General features: G+C 42.7%; 1 protein-coding gene across 24 annotated transcripts in view; it reads left to right on the top strand.

Moving 5' to 3' along the window:
* TENM3 (teneurin transmembrane protein 3) overlaps positions 1-16,552 on the top strand; it is a 2,512,213-nt gene that overhangs the window by 2,158,914 nt on the left and 336,747 nt on the right. For 8 of the 24 annotated variants that reach the window (XM_072763879.1, XM_072763876.1, XM_072763874.1 and 5 more), the window contains exon 1: positions 16,015-16,178. The exons of 9 other annotated variants lie outside the window; for them this stretch is intronic. The gene's annotated coding sequence lies outside the window, so the exon portion shown is untranslated. Of the gene's footprint in view, positions 1-14,035; positions 14,248-15,151; positions 15,171-16,010; positions 16,179-16,552 lie in introns of those variants that run through there. 7 more of the 24 variants (XM_072763880.1, XM_072763878.1, XM_072763872.1 and 4 more) reach the window with 6 other exon arrangements.

Genomic DNA, 16,552 nt, shown 5'->3' with positions numbered 1-16,552 from the left:
CTATTGATTCAGTCAATCGATTGGAACTGGAATTGCAGGAGTGATGCCATGAAACCAACCAGGGAATCCAAAAGAGGGGCTTTTGGAAGGCTTTGTGTGACTTTGGCAGCTCATCTCATTTATCATAAATGTATATATTAGAATAATAAGAGATTTTTGAAAAATAGATGGCAAATTTAAAAAAAAATGTTTATTTTTCTAAATTTTCCTCACACAATATTTTAATTTCTCCAAAGGAAGTAAATAATACCAAACAAGATAATGAGGGGATAATTTGTATTGTTATTTTTCCTATCTCTGATGGTCACTAATTGGTATTACGGAGACTATGCTGGCAAAGGTGCTTCCCTGGCCCAGGAAGCCCAACAGATGAATACCGTTTAATCTATGTGTAGATATGCGTGGCATACAGAGAGCAAGGTCTGGTATTTTCTAGTGCTACGAAATATATTCTGTCTTTTGACCCAGCAGATCCTGAGGCTACTTCTTTCCAAAGATTCAAACCAACTTTGTTATTTTCTTTGGGAAAATGTATTTGGGGAATTTCATGACTGTCGCTCTTCTAAAAACAGGAAAATAACCTTGCATCTTCCAGATTCAAAGAATATTTGCCAATTCGCACATAGCTAATTTGTGTCAGAAATAATGATGCTACTACCTCTGTCTCAAAAATCCTTTTCCAATTCCACAATATCATAGGACTGTTAAACCTTATTTGGCATTCTTGTATATTAAGAACTAACTTTAATTTTTATTTGTGTCCATCAAAGTCATTTAATTTTATAACTTTTAAATCAGTGCCTAATTGTACTACATTTGATTATGAAATCTATTTACATGCACATATATAAATTGTATGAGCAGTTTCTTCTTTATTGCTCTAGATGAGATAAAAATAGAAATACTTACTTGATTTTACTTATATTTTATCTACATTTTAAACTCTTTAGAAGCAATATTAATTTTTAAGTAATTTATCCCGTAAAGTGATTGATTGAATTAATATTTCCCATAGTGCCAAGGAATAAAACTATTTTGCTTTAACAATTTAAATCAAATTCAAATTATTAGTTTTGACATTTGGAAAATTTCTAGATCTTTATTATCATAGAACCAAATGATCATCTAAGACCTACGGTTCTATTAGCCATGGTATTTTGAAATCTGCCACAAATTCAGTTCAGATAAAGCAACTTTATTCAGTGTATACACATACTATGTACGCATACTGTGCATATACTATGGGGGATTGAGCAGTGAATGAAATCTGAACCCTGCCTTTCAGGTTCCGCTGTATTTCAGCTCTATGATAGGCATGTTTCAGAAATTATCTCATTTAATTACACAGCGATCTAATGACTTAGGAATTTACATTATTTTTATTTACACATGTTGCTAAGACTTAGAAATGTCAGGTAATTTCCCCAAGATCAGACATCTACTAAGTGAAAGTAAGGCAGAGGCAGAATTTGAACTCAGGGCTGTCTGATTCCTGGGCCCATGGTTTCTAGTTTTCATCAGGCCTCCATGCAGTGCTGTTATAGAGTTAGGAGATGCAGCTGTGGTTTTAGTCTGGCGAGTAACAAAAGGTGGCAGGTAGAGGAAACGTTTGATTTATTTGAATTTGCTTTGTTAAATGTATACAAGAATATGTATAGACCCCTTACTCTGCAAAGAGACAAAGTATATTTGAGGAGCAGTAGGTAGCACACTTTATGAAGGAAGGTTCTCCAGTGAATTGAAGAAAAGCAGCAAGTGAAGATTAAAAAGAGAGGCCCAGGACCTGTTATAAAAGGCCTAAGGTGTCCTGCTAAGGAGGTTAAATTTGGCTTTGTAGGAAACAGAGACACAAGCAGGTTTGTGTTATTAAAAGGTAATTCTGGCAGCAGTGGAAAGAGGGCGCCACCGATAAGGTGAAGGGAAGAGAAAGGAGAGAATACTTAGAATGCTATTGTAAAAATCCAGGCACGAGATGATAAAGATCTAAATCTGGACATCAGTTGCGTGAGCAAAAAAAGAGGGGTGAGATTCAAGACCTACACAAGGAATAGAAGCAACAGGATATGGTGATGGATTCTATGTGGAAGTTGAAGAAAAAGCAGCTGAAACTTTACCTCAGTCTACTAGGGGGAAAATATTTGAACTGAAATACAAAGGATGCGAGGGAAGAATGGCTTTTGGGTATGAGGGTGACAATATGTTTGACTTTGGATATGTTGCATTAGAATTGCCTATGAGGGACGCCTGGGTGGCTCAGTGATTGAGCATCTCCCTTTGGTGCGGGTCATTATCCCAGGGTGCCGGGATCGAGTCCCACATTGGGCTCCCCTCAAGGGGCCTGCTTCTCCCTCTGCCTGTGTCTCTGCCTCTCTCTGCGTCTCTCTCATGAATAAATAAATAAACTCTTAAAAAAAAAAAAAAAGAATTGTCTATAAGACAGCCCCAGGAAGTATGGGGAATTATGCTGTAATATAATCAGAAATGAAGAGCCAGGGGAATACAGACAGGAAGAGATTAATGTCAACTAATTGGTCAAGGAAGGCTTTGAAAAGAAAATGACATTAAATGTCAAAGGATAGGTAACATTTCTGCATGCAAAAACTGAGTAAGAGGACATCTGAGGTAGGTTTGAATGCAAAATATGTTTTATGTTTCCTATTTTATTGGGTATCCAGCTGGATGTGTACACAATGTGACATATTTTTATTCTAATCCTCTCTAACATGTAAAGTCTTTATGTTGGGCTGTAGTCAGGGTAAATACTTTGTATATCCATTCTTTCATTCAACCAACAGTAAGCCAATCATGTTTCATAACATGAAGTATTTTAAAACAATAGGTACAATGTAATAAGTGCTGTGATTGTTATGTTTTCTTAGTATGGTGAATTTGCAATAATCAAGTGGCATCTAACCATGAGGGGACAGGAAATCAATATGATTATATTTCTCATTTTGAGAGATTTTTTTTTTCTGAATGTGGTGGAAAGAATGTGTTGGAAGAAGCCAAGAATGGAGGCAAGTATGATATTGTATCCAAGTGAAAAATGAGGATTTCATTAATGAGGGCAGTGACTATAGTGATGAAAATAGTGAAGATGGTGGGAGGCCGCTGGAGGCATGTGGTGTGGGGGACAGTGCTGATAGAAGGGAAAACAAGGACATCCAGGTTTCATTCTTGGGCATTTGAGGGGTGGGCATGTGGGGGCACAGAGAGGTTTCACTCGCTGATGCAGGGAATGCAGAAGCAATAGAAGTTTGTGGAAGATGATTATTTTAGCTTTGAACATGTTACATTTAAGATGCCCGCAGGACATCCTATTGAAGACATTAAGTGATTGGATGTGAGCCTGGCTGGGAATTGAAATCATGAAATAACATAATTTGTGAATTAGGCCTTGAGAGATGGCAATGATTATGCAAGTCAGAGATGAAAAAAAGGTGGTGGCGGGGGGGGAGAGAGAAGGGATGAGGGAGGGGGAGGGGAGGGCATCTAGGCAGAGGGAGTGATGTGACTCACAAGTGGCAGAAAAAGGGTAGGGTTATATGTGAGAAAAGTCAGATTGCCAAGGGTGAGATGAGCCTAGAATGGACCTCTTAGATAATAGGCTGAGGACTGGATTTATTCTGTCATCAATAGGAAGCCAATGAGCATTTGCAAGTAAGTCCTCGGGAAGGCTTGTCTGGAGCATGGATTGGAGTAGGAATGCAGAGGCCGTGTCAGACTTACACATCCTAGGACATAAGTAATAAATGAGGCTTGGAATACAGAAGTTTTCAGAGGAAAGAAAAAGAAAACGTGGGTGCAAGAGGAACCTGTGAAAATGCAAGTGCTGTAGCAACTTCTGCCTAAATGCAGCCAGCACAGGGAAAGGACATGACCATGAGTCGAGAGCTTTCAGAGGAGAAGGGAAAATCAGAAGAGGGGTCTGGTTTCAGGAAATAAGTAGCCTGTACTGTGTTTAGAACTTTATGATTATGCTTTAGAGAATGAAACTGGGATATTTTATTTGTAAGTTGCTTTTTTGTCCTATTTTCCTTGACTTTATAAAACTCTATCCCAGATATGAGACCAGATGATTTTTTTTTCTTTTCTTTTCCTATCCACTACAAAAGAAAAAAAAAATGACTTGGAAATTCATGTAGAAAGAAAGTCAAATGATAGGAAGGGGTAATCCTTCCCTAGAACCCCAGGAAGTCCTCTCTGTGGGACTGGACCACCAGGGGAAGGTGTAGGGCAGTGGCAGCCACCGCACTGAAGGTCCGGGCACCCCGCTTTGGGAGAGATCAATGAGATCTCTCTGGATACAGAGAAGATGTGCAGCATTTCTGTGGGAATTGCCAGGGTGCAAGTTGTTCTTCTAAGCAGGCATCTTTGAAGGGAGCTCAACTTGGGGCTTGATCGCAGGACCCCGGAGATCATGACCTGACCCGAAGGCAGATGCTTAACCAACTGAGCCCTCCAGGCTCCTGAAAGCTATTTTAGCTAACTTGTATTGCTCCAGACAGTCTACACATACAGTGTGTATTACATGACTTCTTCCATCCTCAATATTTCCATGCAGGTGCATTTTTTTTTTCGTGACTTGACTTGCGAGTTGAATATTGTTACTGTTTTCCTTTTTTTTGTAAGAGTCTTTATTCCAAGAAAAAAAATTTTTTTAATTCCCATTGAAAAGAAAGACAGGGGAGGGACCCCAGCCTGTGGACCCAAGTGTGAAGATGCTTTTTAAGATGGGGCAATTGGAAACTGCTTGTAATATGGAGATTAGACATTCTGTCTCTAGCATGGGAACAGGGCTGGCATCCGCTGAACAGGCAACTGCTTGCCTGCCTGTCTTCCTCGGGCCAGATAAAGGCCCAGAAGGAGCAGCTGCCAGCCGGGAGGAATGTGAGAAAATAGGAAATTGATTTGAAATAGGATAGGGAAAAAGGCAGAAGAATGAATTTAAGAATTTTCAAATATTCCCTTTTTTAGGCATATGTAGTTGCTGTCTCTGCAGAGAAAAGTGATCCTTAGTTAGTCTCTCACGAGAGTATAAAAGCAGCAAATTCACAGGCAGTCCAGATATAAGAAAGACCTGAAGTTGGTTTATTTCTTCATAATTGGAGGAAAATTGAATATCGATTTGTATTTTACTCTTTGGAAAGTCTTCTTGATCCTTTAGAAATAAAAAAAAAAGTGGAAAATTATAAACGTTCTAATTCTAGGCTCAGGAGAAGATTTTTTTTCCTGCTAGTTACAATGATATTAATTAAATTTCGCATTAACCAGAGGGGGCTGGGCAGTTTCATGTTTGACTGTGAAGGTCGCAGAGATTCTTAATTTTCTATCGACAGTGGTTTTTTGCTTAGAGCAGATGCCTTCAGGCAAATGATAACGCTTTTATTTCTTCACTTAAGGATGTCCTGGGTGGGTGATGCTAACAATATTTAAGATGAGTGATAAATAGGAGAGACGTCTGTTTTTAAGGATCATATACACTAGTCGCCCTGTGAGAAGGTAAGAGGTTTGAGCAATAAGCTCTGAGTTTCTCTTGGGTCCTAACATTTGGTGATGTGTGATCTCTTCAAGACCAGAAACTGGGGACACCTGGGGGCTCAGTCTGTGAAACGTCTGCCTTCGGCTCAGTCATGATCTCTGGATCCTGGAATCAAGCCTCACATTAGGCTCCCTGCTCAGTGGGGAGCCTGCTTCTCCCTCTGCACCCCTCACCCCTGTTCCTGCTCTCTCTCACTCTCTCTCTCTCAAATACATAAAATCTTAAAAAAAAAAAAAAAGACTGGAAGCTGATGGTGACACTAACTACACTTATCAAGAGCCTTCTACTTACTTGAAGTTGTTTATAGGACACAGAGGCATCAGAAGAATGAGATCTTGCAAGAAATGGAAATCTTACCTAAGAAGAATAAACACATATGATTGCCACCAACAATATGAAAACAAACATATAATAATATGGTTCACATGCACCTTGTTACTTCTCTTGGCTCCTGAAAAGAATCACCAATGTTGTTCTTAGGAAAGAAAGAAAGAAACTTTCCCCTCTTATAGGCCTTGGAAACTGGCCAGTATCATAACACATGGAATGTTAATACATGGAATAGAATAAAGATGAAAATACCTGCTTTCTAAATCACATCTGCATTAAGAAGTCAACAAGGGACCTTTTGAGTGGGCTCCTGAACTTATTCCTCAAAATAAAGAAACAGAAGTTTGATCTGTACCTCGATATTGGATGGACAGTGGAAAAGCAGAGTGGAAATAGGAGAAACATTAAGAAAATGCATAGATTCAAATATCCAGTAAGTGAGAACTATTATCCTAAGACATCAAAGAAACTCCAAGATACTGCGTGGCCATTGAAAAGAATCAAAAGACCTGAGAGATTTCAGTTTTTAGAAGGAAAAATTGTGGTCCAGATCAGTGAAGCCTTAGCAAGGTCACACAGCCAATCAGAAAGAGCCCTTTTTGGGGGCACCGGGGTGGCTCAGGTCATGATCCAAGGTCCTGGGATCAAGCTTCCAGTCTCTAGTCGGATTCCCTGCTCAGTGGGGAGTTTGCTTCTCCCTCTGCCCCTCCTCCTGGCTTGTGTTCTCTCTCTTTCTTTCTCTCTCTCTCTCTCTCTCTCTCAAATAAGGAATAAATAGAATCTTAGAAAAAAAATAAGAATCATGTCTGGAACTTAGATTTCCTGATCACTAGAGAATTTGTAGAGGAGGAATCCTTGAAGGGTGGGCTGTGATGTTTCTCCCCTGAAGAAACGTACCAACTATTGAAGCCTCTTTGTTCCTTTTAGGTTCTTTACCAGTTTCAGGGATGCCTTTTGGAGTAATCTAAAGCACAGACAAAAAGATACCTGCTTATCTGAATTACAGCCGTAAATTTTGCTGACACTGATTATGACACTACATGTTTTTTATTAAAATTGCTAGAAATAATCATCAGGCAAGAGAATAAGGTTTTTAGGGAATAAATGCCTAGGTATAATTTAGGACCTTTCTCACTAATCATAAATTGCTGTTAATCACAATCTAATCGGACTGCTCTTTGCCAAGTCAGAAAATTCTTCATTCTAACCATCCTTCTGAAACCCTGCCAGAAATTCCTTGATGGTAAATTTTACCTGACATCCATAACTAGAATACAAACAAAAAAGATACAGCTATTCCACATAGACTTGTACCTAACTGTGAGAGCCTTTCTACTTACACTGGCTGCTTATATCATCTGCACTAAAGCTATCTGAGACTCTGTAGTTAAAGTGACACAGTGATATATTGATCTAATGAGTAATATTATGAAATTAATTCTAAAATACTCTAACTTGTTCTGCCTTAATCTTTAGAATTCATTTGAATGATCACATTGTACAAACCTTTTGTTGAAAGTCTTGCAAGGGCCTTTGGCCAAAAATAACATAGAGATCTACGTATTTTCACTGTGGTTCCTATGTCAAAATCAAATTGCCACCGAGGAAGGTAGGCATTCAAACACCAGTGTAGACCAGCGTCCATATAGTCACCGGGATGCTTGCCTTAGTGGTCAGAATCTTTTGTCCTCTGTATTCGCCTTGCTTAGCAACAGTTAAATAGATGTCCTTCTTTTTTGCCTTTTAATGACTCTAGACCTTTGGAAAGACCTCATTCCTGTTGCACCAGTTTTCCTAAGAAAGAGACAGTTCCTGAGGCTTGCTATCACTCAGAAGCTGACAGCCCCCAAAGCCCAAAAACCCTACAACTGGACTTCTCCTTACCTGACACCCTCCGACTCAACTTGTTTTTTTTTACTTCATGCTCCCTTCTCCCTTTCTAGAAAACTCATTTCTACCCCTCCTTCCATGCCTATCTTTGTATGATTCTCCTCATGCTGCTGAATGAAGCTGCTCCTAACAAGATGCAAAGCACGTTTGCTTTTTACAGACAAAGAGATCTCAGGTAGAAATACGCCTAAAAGAACCAGTATATTTTTCCCTACAGAGTATTTTAAGTAATGGAAATACGGTTTTATACACTAGTTTTAAATTCGTCTTGCCCCGGGAGGATTAAAGAAGGCGTCTCATGTGAAAATACCTAAGGTGTTCCAGGCACATAATAGGCATTCAATAAATGTAAGTCAAGTTCAGATCTCAAAATTGTGAAGAAAAACACTCGTTTGCAGACTAGCTGTCTCTGTTTCCCCACCATCTTGCTTTAAATCTGACACTCACCCCATTACTCTCCTAGACAGTCTTCTCCTTGAGGCCACAAATTGCTTCTTCCTGCCAAATCCAGGCGTAAGTATTAATCTGTGACATGGAGCTTTGTTCACCATGGCCCTCCTCATTCCCTGCCCTGAGTCTTGAAACTGCTCTTTTGGTGTGTTTTTTTTTTTTTTTGTTCTTGTGCTATGCACTTGATTCTCTCCAGCTTCCTAGACTTCGCCTTGTGTTTCCCTTGGTGCCTGAACTTCCTCCCCCTGCCTCCTGGATGGAGGCAACCCCACACGATTCAGTGCACTCAGCACCTCTTATCTCATCTCTTCTCAGAAATATCAGGGTGATGGAATGGGTTAGTAAGTACACACCGCAGAAGTAATTCCCTTCTCTGGACCCCTTGCTGGCACACGTTTCAAGAGCAATATCCAGTGAAATGCTGGCTTCACTGTCTTTCCCTTTTGCAGATTCCTAGGCCTAGAGCTCTAACTCTAGAGCCTGATAACCCAGTCAAGGTGGTTCTCAGCAGCCTCCATCCTCCAACCACATACTGTGAAGGAGGTTCAGAGAACAGCCAATGAGATGCTGAAAGAGAAGAAAATTAGACCCCTAAGGAACTGGTCAAATAAAGTCAAATAAAAACAATCAAGATTATTTAGCCTGACAGTATGGATCTTACCGGGAGATTTAAGAGCAATCATCTTCAAGAATAGGAAGGACATTTATTGAGAAAATAGTGACCAGCTGCTCCTTGCTTCTACTGAAGACAGAGCAAGAGCATTTGGGCATAAATTGTGGCTTTAGAGATTTAGAGACTCTCCAGCTAGAATTGCTCGAGGTAAACAGTGTGAAATATTGTAACGTAGCACTTGAAATGGATGTGGCGGGGTAGGGCTTTGACAAAAAATAACAACAACAAACAGGTTCATCTGTGTCTGGGGATCCAGAAGGGTATGACCAAATTAGATCACATATTAAGTTTATGTCCAGTTTTATAATTCCATGATTTTGTAATGATGAAGTACACATTTATAGTTTAAAAAAATAGTGGTTTCAAACAATCAATGGTGCTAGGTGCCATTAGGTCATAGTTTCTGCCCTCAAAATGTGGGTTAGGTTATGTTGGGTTTGGTTAAGGGTGTGTGTGAGAGAGAGAGAAAGAGACGGAGAAACAGAGAGAGACAGACACAGAGACAGAGAGATAACCAAATAATTAAATAATAGTGTGATAAATACAAATGATAGACTTGTTTTCATTAGCAAGCAGTTTCCTCAATCTGGACTATTTGTTTCTCATGATCCATCCATTTACCCATCCCAAAACCAGTATTTATTTAGTGTCTATAGTGCAAGACACTATGCTATGTGCTGGGGAATCCGGAAAGAAGTGGTCCCTGCTCTCGTGTGTTTATGATCTGGAGGGAGTCACAGGCAAGTCGGCAGGCACCAGAATATAGTATGATAAATGTGAGGGAAGGATGTTTACAGAGTTCGATGTGAACTCAAAAGGGAGGCCCTTAAACTAGTCTTAGTGGATCAGGAAAGACTAAATGGAAGAACTGCTTTCTAAGCCAAGTCATGAACATGCAGAAATTGGCCAGGTAAAAAGCAGAGGGATTCAAGCATATATCTACATCCAAAAATGACATATAAAAATATGTGCTTAGACATGATTTATGTTCACCAAATAGAAAAAAAATAGTTAAAAATGTGTTGCATGTGACTATGTCATGAAACACCTGAAAATCATACATAATTATCTAGGTTCATTTGTCAATAAAGACTTGGTAAATAAACTATTTGCAAAAAATGATCTTAATACATACAAGTTCATGTTATAAATGTTCAAGAGTGACTATGGAAGTCTGTGTGATTCTATGCTTTGTCACATAAAGGATGTGACCTACGGATAGGTTCTTACTTCTATACACAACTACACACCTAATAACATCAATGAATCATCACTAATTCTTGGTGTCTGAATAAAAGAAGACAAAGTATTTATAGTGATATATTGAATTTCCAAGATATATCGCCTAGCTTTTTAACATTTAATCAACACTAAAATATGCTTTGGGGTTGGGTAAATGGAATGATGGTTGGAAATAGAGTTCAGATGGACAAAAGGACTCTGCAGTTAAAATAATCTGATCATTTTTACTTATCAGCTTCGCATTTCTTAAACATGGATTGTCAAAGGATGCATTCAAAGGACCCTCTACCCCAAATGTACTCTTATTTTCAAAACATAAAAATAAGTTGAACCCAGTAAGTTGCCAAGCATGGACAAATACTGCCATCCCTGGGTGGGCCTGGGAATTAGACTTGCTGCCTGCAGCCCTGGTATCCAACCTGCCAAGGATGAGTAGCATTCTTGGCTTCTCCTGTGCCTTCCCAATCGTGGAGATTTATATATGGAACGAGGGTTCTATGCGCTGCTCTACTACAGACTCCCTTCTAACATTGCCTTTGGACACTTGGTGGTTTGACTTGGGTCATCGGCTCTTGCCATACGCCCAGTTCCTGGCATATGTACCCCCAGCTGACTCTTGCTGACCATCTGGATTTCTCTTGAAGCTCTGCCCCTTTGCCCCCTGTCTTGCTGTCACCACTAGAGAGGAAGATCTCCCTTCCTTACCCCCTTCCCTCTCCCTTGGATATTTGCCAGCACGGGGCTGAAGCTCACTAAGCCTTTTGGATACAGTGCATTTCTTGATTGCCCCCCTGCAAGGAGTCCAGACCTCATCACACACTCCCAGATCTTGCTTCCTCCTCCTTCCTGCCTGCCCAGGCTGTGGAGGACCCAGCATGCTCCTGCCCAAGGTCACCTGAATTAGGACAAAAATAAGAACCAGCTCTTTTGACACACAACAAACATGATTGGAGATCTAAAGAAAGAGTCTTGGGTCTTCACATAGTATCAGATTTCAGCGGGCATTTGTGTTTTTGGTGAAATAATCATCTTTACCAATAAAGCAGAAAACTTACCTTTTAGAAACGATTTTGGACGTGGGTCATTGCAGATAGTTGTGAAATAAAAAGCTATATTGTGGGTGGATGTTTCTGTAGGTTAAATCAAAGAATCACCTAGATATTATACTATCCTTTTAGGTTTACTGTAAAAACATCTGTGAAGATTATGAATTGGACTTTATTACGAGCCTTTTTTTATGCCTTTATTTTGGTTCTAGTAGAAATGATAACTAAACTTTATTGGAAAAGGGACCCAGAACTATAATTTTAAATACAGCTTTATGTCAGCTTATAACAGAGTCCCCATAGCTGTTAGAGACTTTCTTACTACTGACAAAATAACACTTTGCAAAACAGAAGATGAAATCTAAAATTTTATTCACAGCATGTAACAAAGTAATTGTACAATTATTATGTACCAATTGATGTCAGTGCACTGTAATTTTGGTGACATAAACAGTGTCTCTGACATATTATTTAAAAAAGAAAAATGTTTACAAATAAATATATAATTTTTAACAAAGTCTATTTAGATAAACTAAATTCTAGAGTGACAGATACATATTGACCTATGCCAACCCCTCACTCAGGAACGTTTATTAACTATTTTATTCCTCTCTAAGATTCCAAATTGCAGAGAATACTGTGCAGTACTGGATACCTTAACTCTTAAGGTAACCTTAAAACACAGGGAAAATCATGTGCTGTGTCTCTTCCCCCTCTCCCCAATCCACAGATAATCAGTTTTAAGAATTTATTATCATGTTTTCAAATCCTTGGTATAGCTTATCCTGACACATTTGATTTCGAGAGTGAACTACCCACCTAATACCAGTTTTAGCTACTGAGTCAATACTAGGTGTTTAGTTAAATGGCTTAAACATCAGACTCAGGACCCCAGGGCGGAATTTAAGCTCTTGTACTCGGTAAGTATTTGGACCATAAATAACCTAAGTTCCAGTGTCCTCATCTGTAAAATGGGGTAACAATATTACTTTTTCGTAGGGGCTTAGAGACATAAAAGTGTGTCAAATGCTGGGTATGGTGACAGTTGTATGAAGTGCTCGATGTTAGTTATTATCATAGTCATATGTAGTATAGCAAAAGCATTTGATTTTGATTTTGTACTAGCATCCCCGACAACACGGATTCAGTGGCTAATCATTAGCAGGAAACGTAATGAATCTAGTTTTGGTTAAACTGATTTTTTTCCCCCCAAGGTTTTTGGCTTAAGGAGAGAGAGGTCAAAAGAATTCTTAATATTAAAGCTAAGTTGGTGCCAGTTTGCAGTAACAGCTCATTCATGGACTTTTTTTTTTTTTTTAAATACAATTTGCTTTGATTTGGTTTGGTTCATGCATTTTTAAAAATCTTCCTTGTGGTGTGCAGTCATTAGGCTTTTATGCCTAAAGAACTGAATTCAGTTATAAGTAAAATTCATTTAATAGCGCGAGTATGATTCCATGTGGTTATTTATTCACAACATAAAATAGCCACATAATTCAACATATTTAATAGTGTCTGCTCATGGAACTGTGGGGAATTCTGCAGATCTTAGGCAGGAAATGCTTAAGTTATAAGAGGCAGTATCCATAATGCTCATTATTCCTGATATCATCAATATGGCAAACCATAGTAGGTGAAAATAGAAGTTTAATGTGTGCCTTATTCTATATCTCCATAGAAGTCTTCAGTAGACTCCTTTATTTACAAGATGGCAGTGATTTAATGTATGGATGGGGGTGGCCACAAAACTTTGTGTCTTTTTTTGGGGGAAGGATATATGTGGAAACCATCCTTCACTTTTCAGCGATAGAAACTGTTTAAAACCACATTTCTCCCTCTTCCCCATGGGCTGCTGCTGCTGCTCAGCTGTGTTCAAAGTAAGCCCTTGATTATTCTCAAGGGATACTGTCTTTGTGCAATTTGGAAATAATTAGTTTTGTACTCAGAAAAGGTAGAACTAGATATATATGTAGAATATTCCGATGTAGTCTATATACTAATATATATATAGTCTATGTATTTACCTAACCTGTATCTGATATGTATAAATGGGCATTGCTTAATTAGCATTTTAAATTGGAATTTTAATAAATGCTATCCATCAGTGACCAATTTACATAGCATTTATCTGGGGAAATGAGTATGCCAAATATCAGTCTTCTTGAAATTCATCCTGACCCAACCAGTGATTTAAGATTTTAAAACCTTTCATTCTTCCCAGTAGTTTGCCTTTCTGTCCTCTAATGTTCTAATTCAAATCCATATCTGCTAATGTGCATCATCGAAAATCCAGGGGTACGTATCTGAAACATGGACAAGAGACCCGCAGGTCCTGAAGAATTCCAACTGTGCAGTATTTTACGTATTTCATTCTTCTAAGGGTAATATCGAACAACACCCTCTTTCATATTCCGGCGTAAGAAGTTATATAAGCGTTTATTTGCAATTATTTCAGGCAACACCCATCACCACCACCACCACCAGAAGAGTCACATGCCTCACAGTGATCTGTGAAATGATGATGTTCAAAATATTATGACTTAGGAAGATATTTGCTTAAGAGCTTAGAAGTCTTTTTGGTGCCCCACAAAATATCTATTGTTCTATTTTTTGACCCAATTTTCCTAAAGCGAGTTTCAAAACCCTGAAATAACTTTGAAATTTAGACTGTGTCAGAGACATGTTTAAATACTATCTGGGATATCTTACTAATGTCCTAATTAAAGGGTGAACATATTGACCAGGGAAGAACAGACAGGATGGTTGTGATAATCGTGTTGTAGCAGGATGCTCGTGAGTCAGGATTTTAGAGGAGCCATTATTACCGAAAGAGAAGAACACTACAGGGTAGAGACTTTGCTCACACGTTGAGTAACATCAGACATTTCCATGTCTGATGATGGATGTGTTAGATGGTAATGAAAACAGAGAAGGAAAAGTAACCACCCAGAGGCAGATGAGCTGTATTCCCCTCAGTGTGTGGAGCAGTAGATGTAAGAAGTGTGACAAGTCAAGGTGAAAGGAGTATCCTAAGGAGGGAAAAAGAAATGACTGTTTTTGAATCACGGATTGAGGTAAGAACACCTTCATTACGGATTCTCATCGATATCTGGAGAACACTGATCCTTTCTTAAAGTATTAATTTTTTGGTGCAAGTCCGGATTTAGGAGGCAGTTCGTTCGAATGTAGAATGACAGCTCATAATATTAAAAAAAAAATGTGCTGATTGCTATCAATATTGCAAGGTAAAGTGCCACTTGTTTTGTGTCTTTTTTTTTTTTTTTTTTTTAATACTTGGAAGGGTAAAAGAAATACTTGGAGGGGTTTGGAGGAATTGTAAGGCACCACGCTGAATCCCCCAACTCCCGAACCACACAGTCATTCAAGTCTCAGTTTAATGGAGGAAGAAGCTGAGGGGGATGGAATGTTCTAGAAAAAAAAAGAAAGAAAAATTAAAAGCAGGAGGGACGTTGGACTGGAGGCCATACAGGAACGATGATAAAAGTGGCTCTGGAGTGGGGACGGGGGGTGCGTGGGGGTTAATTTTAAAATAAAAATGTGAGCGCTGCAAGACCCAAGCCGCTTTCCTTTGCAAGTCGCGCTCCTCGGGACCGGCGCGGCGGCGACCCCAGGTCGGGGCGGTGCAGCCCGGCGCGGTGCAGCCCGGCGCGGCGCGGAGTTGGCTCGGAGCCGCCGAGCTCAGGCCAGCCCCGGGGACCGTCCCCCCCGCGCCCGTGCGCCGCCGGCTCGGTCCCCGGCGATCCCGCGGGTCCCACGGCGCAGCCCCGGCCTCCCGCGGCGGGCGGGCGAGCCCCGGGGCCGGGGGCACGGGGGGGGGCGGGGGGGGCGGCACCGAGCCCCGGGGGCCCCCCCGCCCGCGCCCCGGGGCACCCACCTCTCCGGAGCGGCGCGTCCTGCGAGCGGCCGAGCGGCCCCGCGCTCCGGGTCGGCTTAAGTGAAGCGCGCAGCGGGCGATGCCCAACGGCGGCGGCTCGGGGTCGGCGTTCGCTCTCGGGCTGGGAGAGGGCGGCGGGGGGCGGGCGGCGGGGGGGGGGGGGGAGGGGAGGGGGAGGGGGGGTCTTTGTGAGCGCGGCAAAGTAGTGCTGCTGGAGGAAACCTATCCTGGAAAATCCGCAGCAGCCCGAGACACCACCTTAGGGATACTGATGTTCTATGGCCTGTGCGTGTGTGTGCATGCGAGTGCATGCGTGTGCATGCCTGTGCGTGCGTGCCTGTGTGTCTGGAATACCGCCCCGCGGGGTCCCCAAGGCGTGCCTGTAACCAGTTTTTGGTGCAGTTTTCCCACTCTTGGTTTGGGGCACGGCTGTTAAAACGCCCTGGCCGGTGTGCGCGCGCGAGCGTGTGTCCGTGCGTGGGTGCCCGTGCATGTGTGCGTGCGTGCGTGTATGTGCATGTGTGCGTGCCTGCATGTGTGTCCGTGCATGTGCGTGTGCGCGCGCTCGTGTGCATGCGCGAGTGTGTGTGCGTGCATGTGTGCGTGCGTGTGTATGTGTGCGTGCATGTATGTGTGCCCGCGCGTGTGCATGTATGTGTCCGTGCGTGTGTGCACGTGTGTCCGTGCACGCGTGTGCATGCATGTGTGCGTGCATGTCTGTGTGCCCGCGCGTGTGCATGCATGTGCGCGTGCTGTGTGCCCGTGCGGGTGTGTGCACGCGTGTCCGTGCGTGTGTGTCCGTGCATGCGTGTGCGCGCGCGCGTGTGCCGGTGCGCGTGTGTGCGAGCCTCCGGGTGGGAGGAGGGGTCAGACGGCGGCGCCCGGCCCGGCCCGGCCCGGCGCGGCCCGGCGCGAAGGGGTTAAGCGCCGCCGCCGCCCCCTCGGCGGCCGCGTGTAAACAGAGGAGCCTCAGCCTATCATGTCTGGCTGCCGCCCGCAGCCGGAGCCCCGCGCCCGGCGCTGTAACATGATACGCTCCCGACCGCGGCAACTTGGCAGCGCCGGGCTCGGCTCCGCACGGCCACAGCGAGGGCGCGCCGCGGCGAGGTGGTGAGCGGCGGCCGGGCGCTCGGGCGCGGCGGGTGGCCGGCGGGGGCGGCGGGGACGGGGACGGGGACCGGGCGGCGGGGACGGGCACGGGGACGGGGACGGGGACGGGGACGGGGACCGGCGCGGGCACCGGCTCGGGCGCCCCGGAGCTGTCGCTGGGAGGCGGCTCCGGGCCGGGCGCGCTGCAGCGGCGGCGGCGGCGGCGTCTGAGACGCGGCGGCTCTTCCCCGCGAGGGGCCGACCCCGGGGGGGTCGCCGGGGGCCGCGGCGGGAAGGGCCGGGGAGCCCGGGGACGGCGCCGCCTTTTGTTCCCGGTTCTTTTTAATTAGGTGGGAATTTTTTCTTTTCTCTTCTTTTTTCTTGTAAACCCGGTT

This window comes from Vulpes vulpes, chromosome 7 (assembly GCF_048418805.1).
Source record: "Vulpes vulpes isolate BD-2025 chromosome 7, VulVul3, whole genome shotgun sequence".
Lineage (NCBI taxonomy): Eukaryota > Metazoa > Chordata > Mammalia > Carnivora > Canidae > Vulpes > Vulpes vulpes.
Note: the sequence above shows the minus strand (reverse complement) of the source record. Positions and strands in the feature narration are given on the sequence as shown.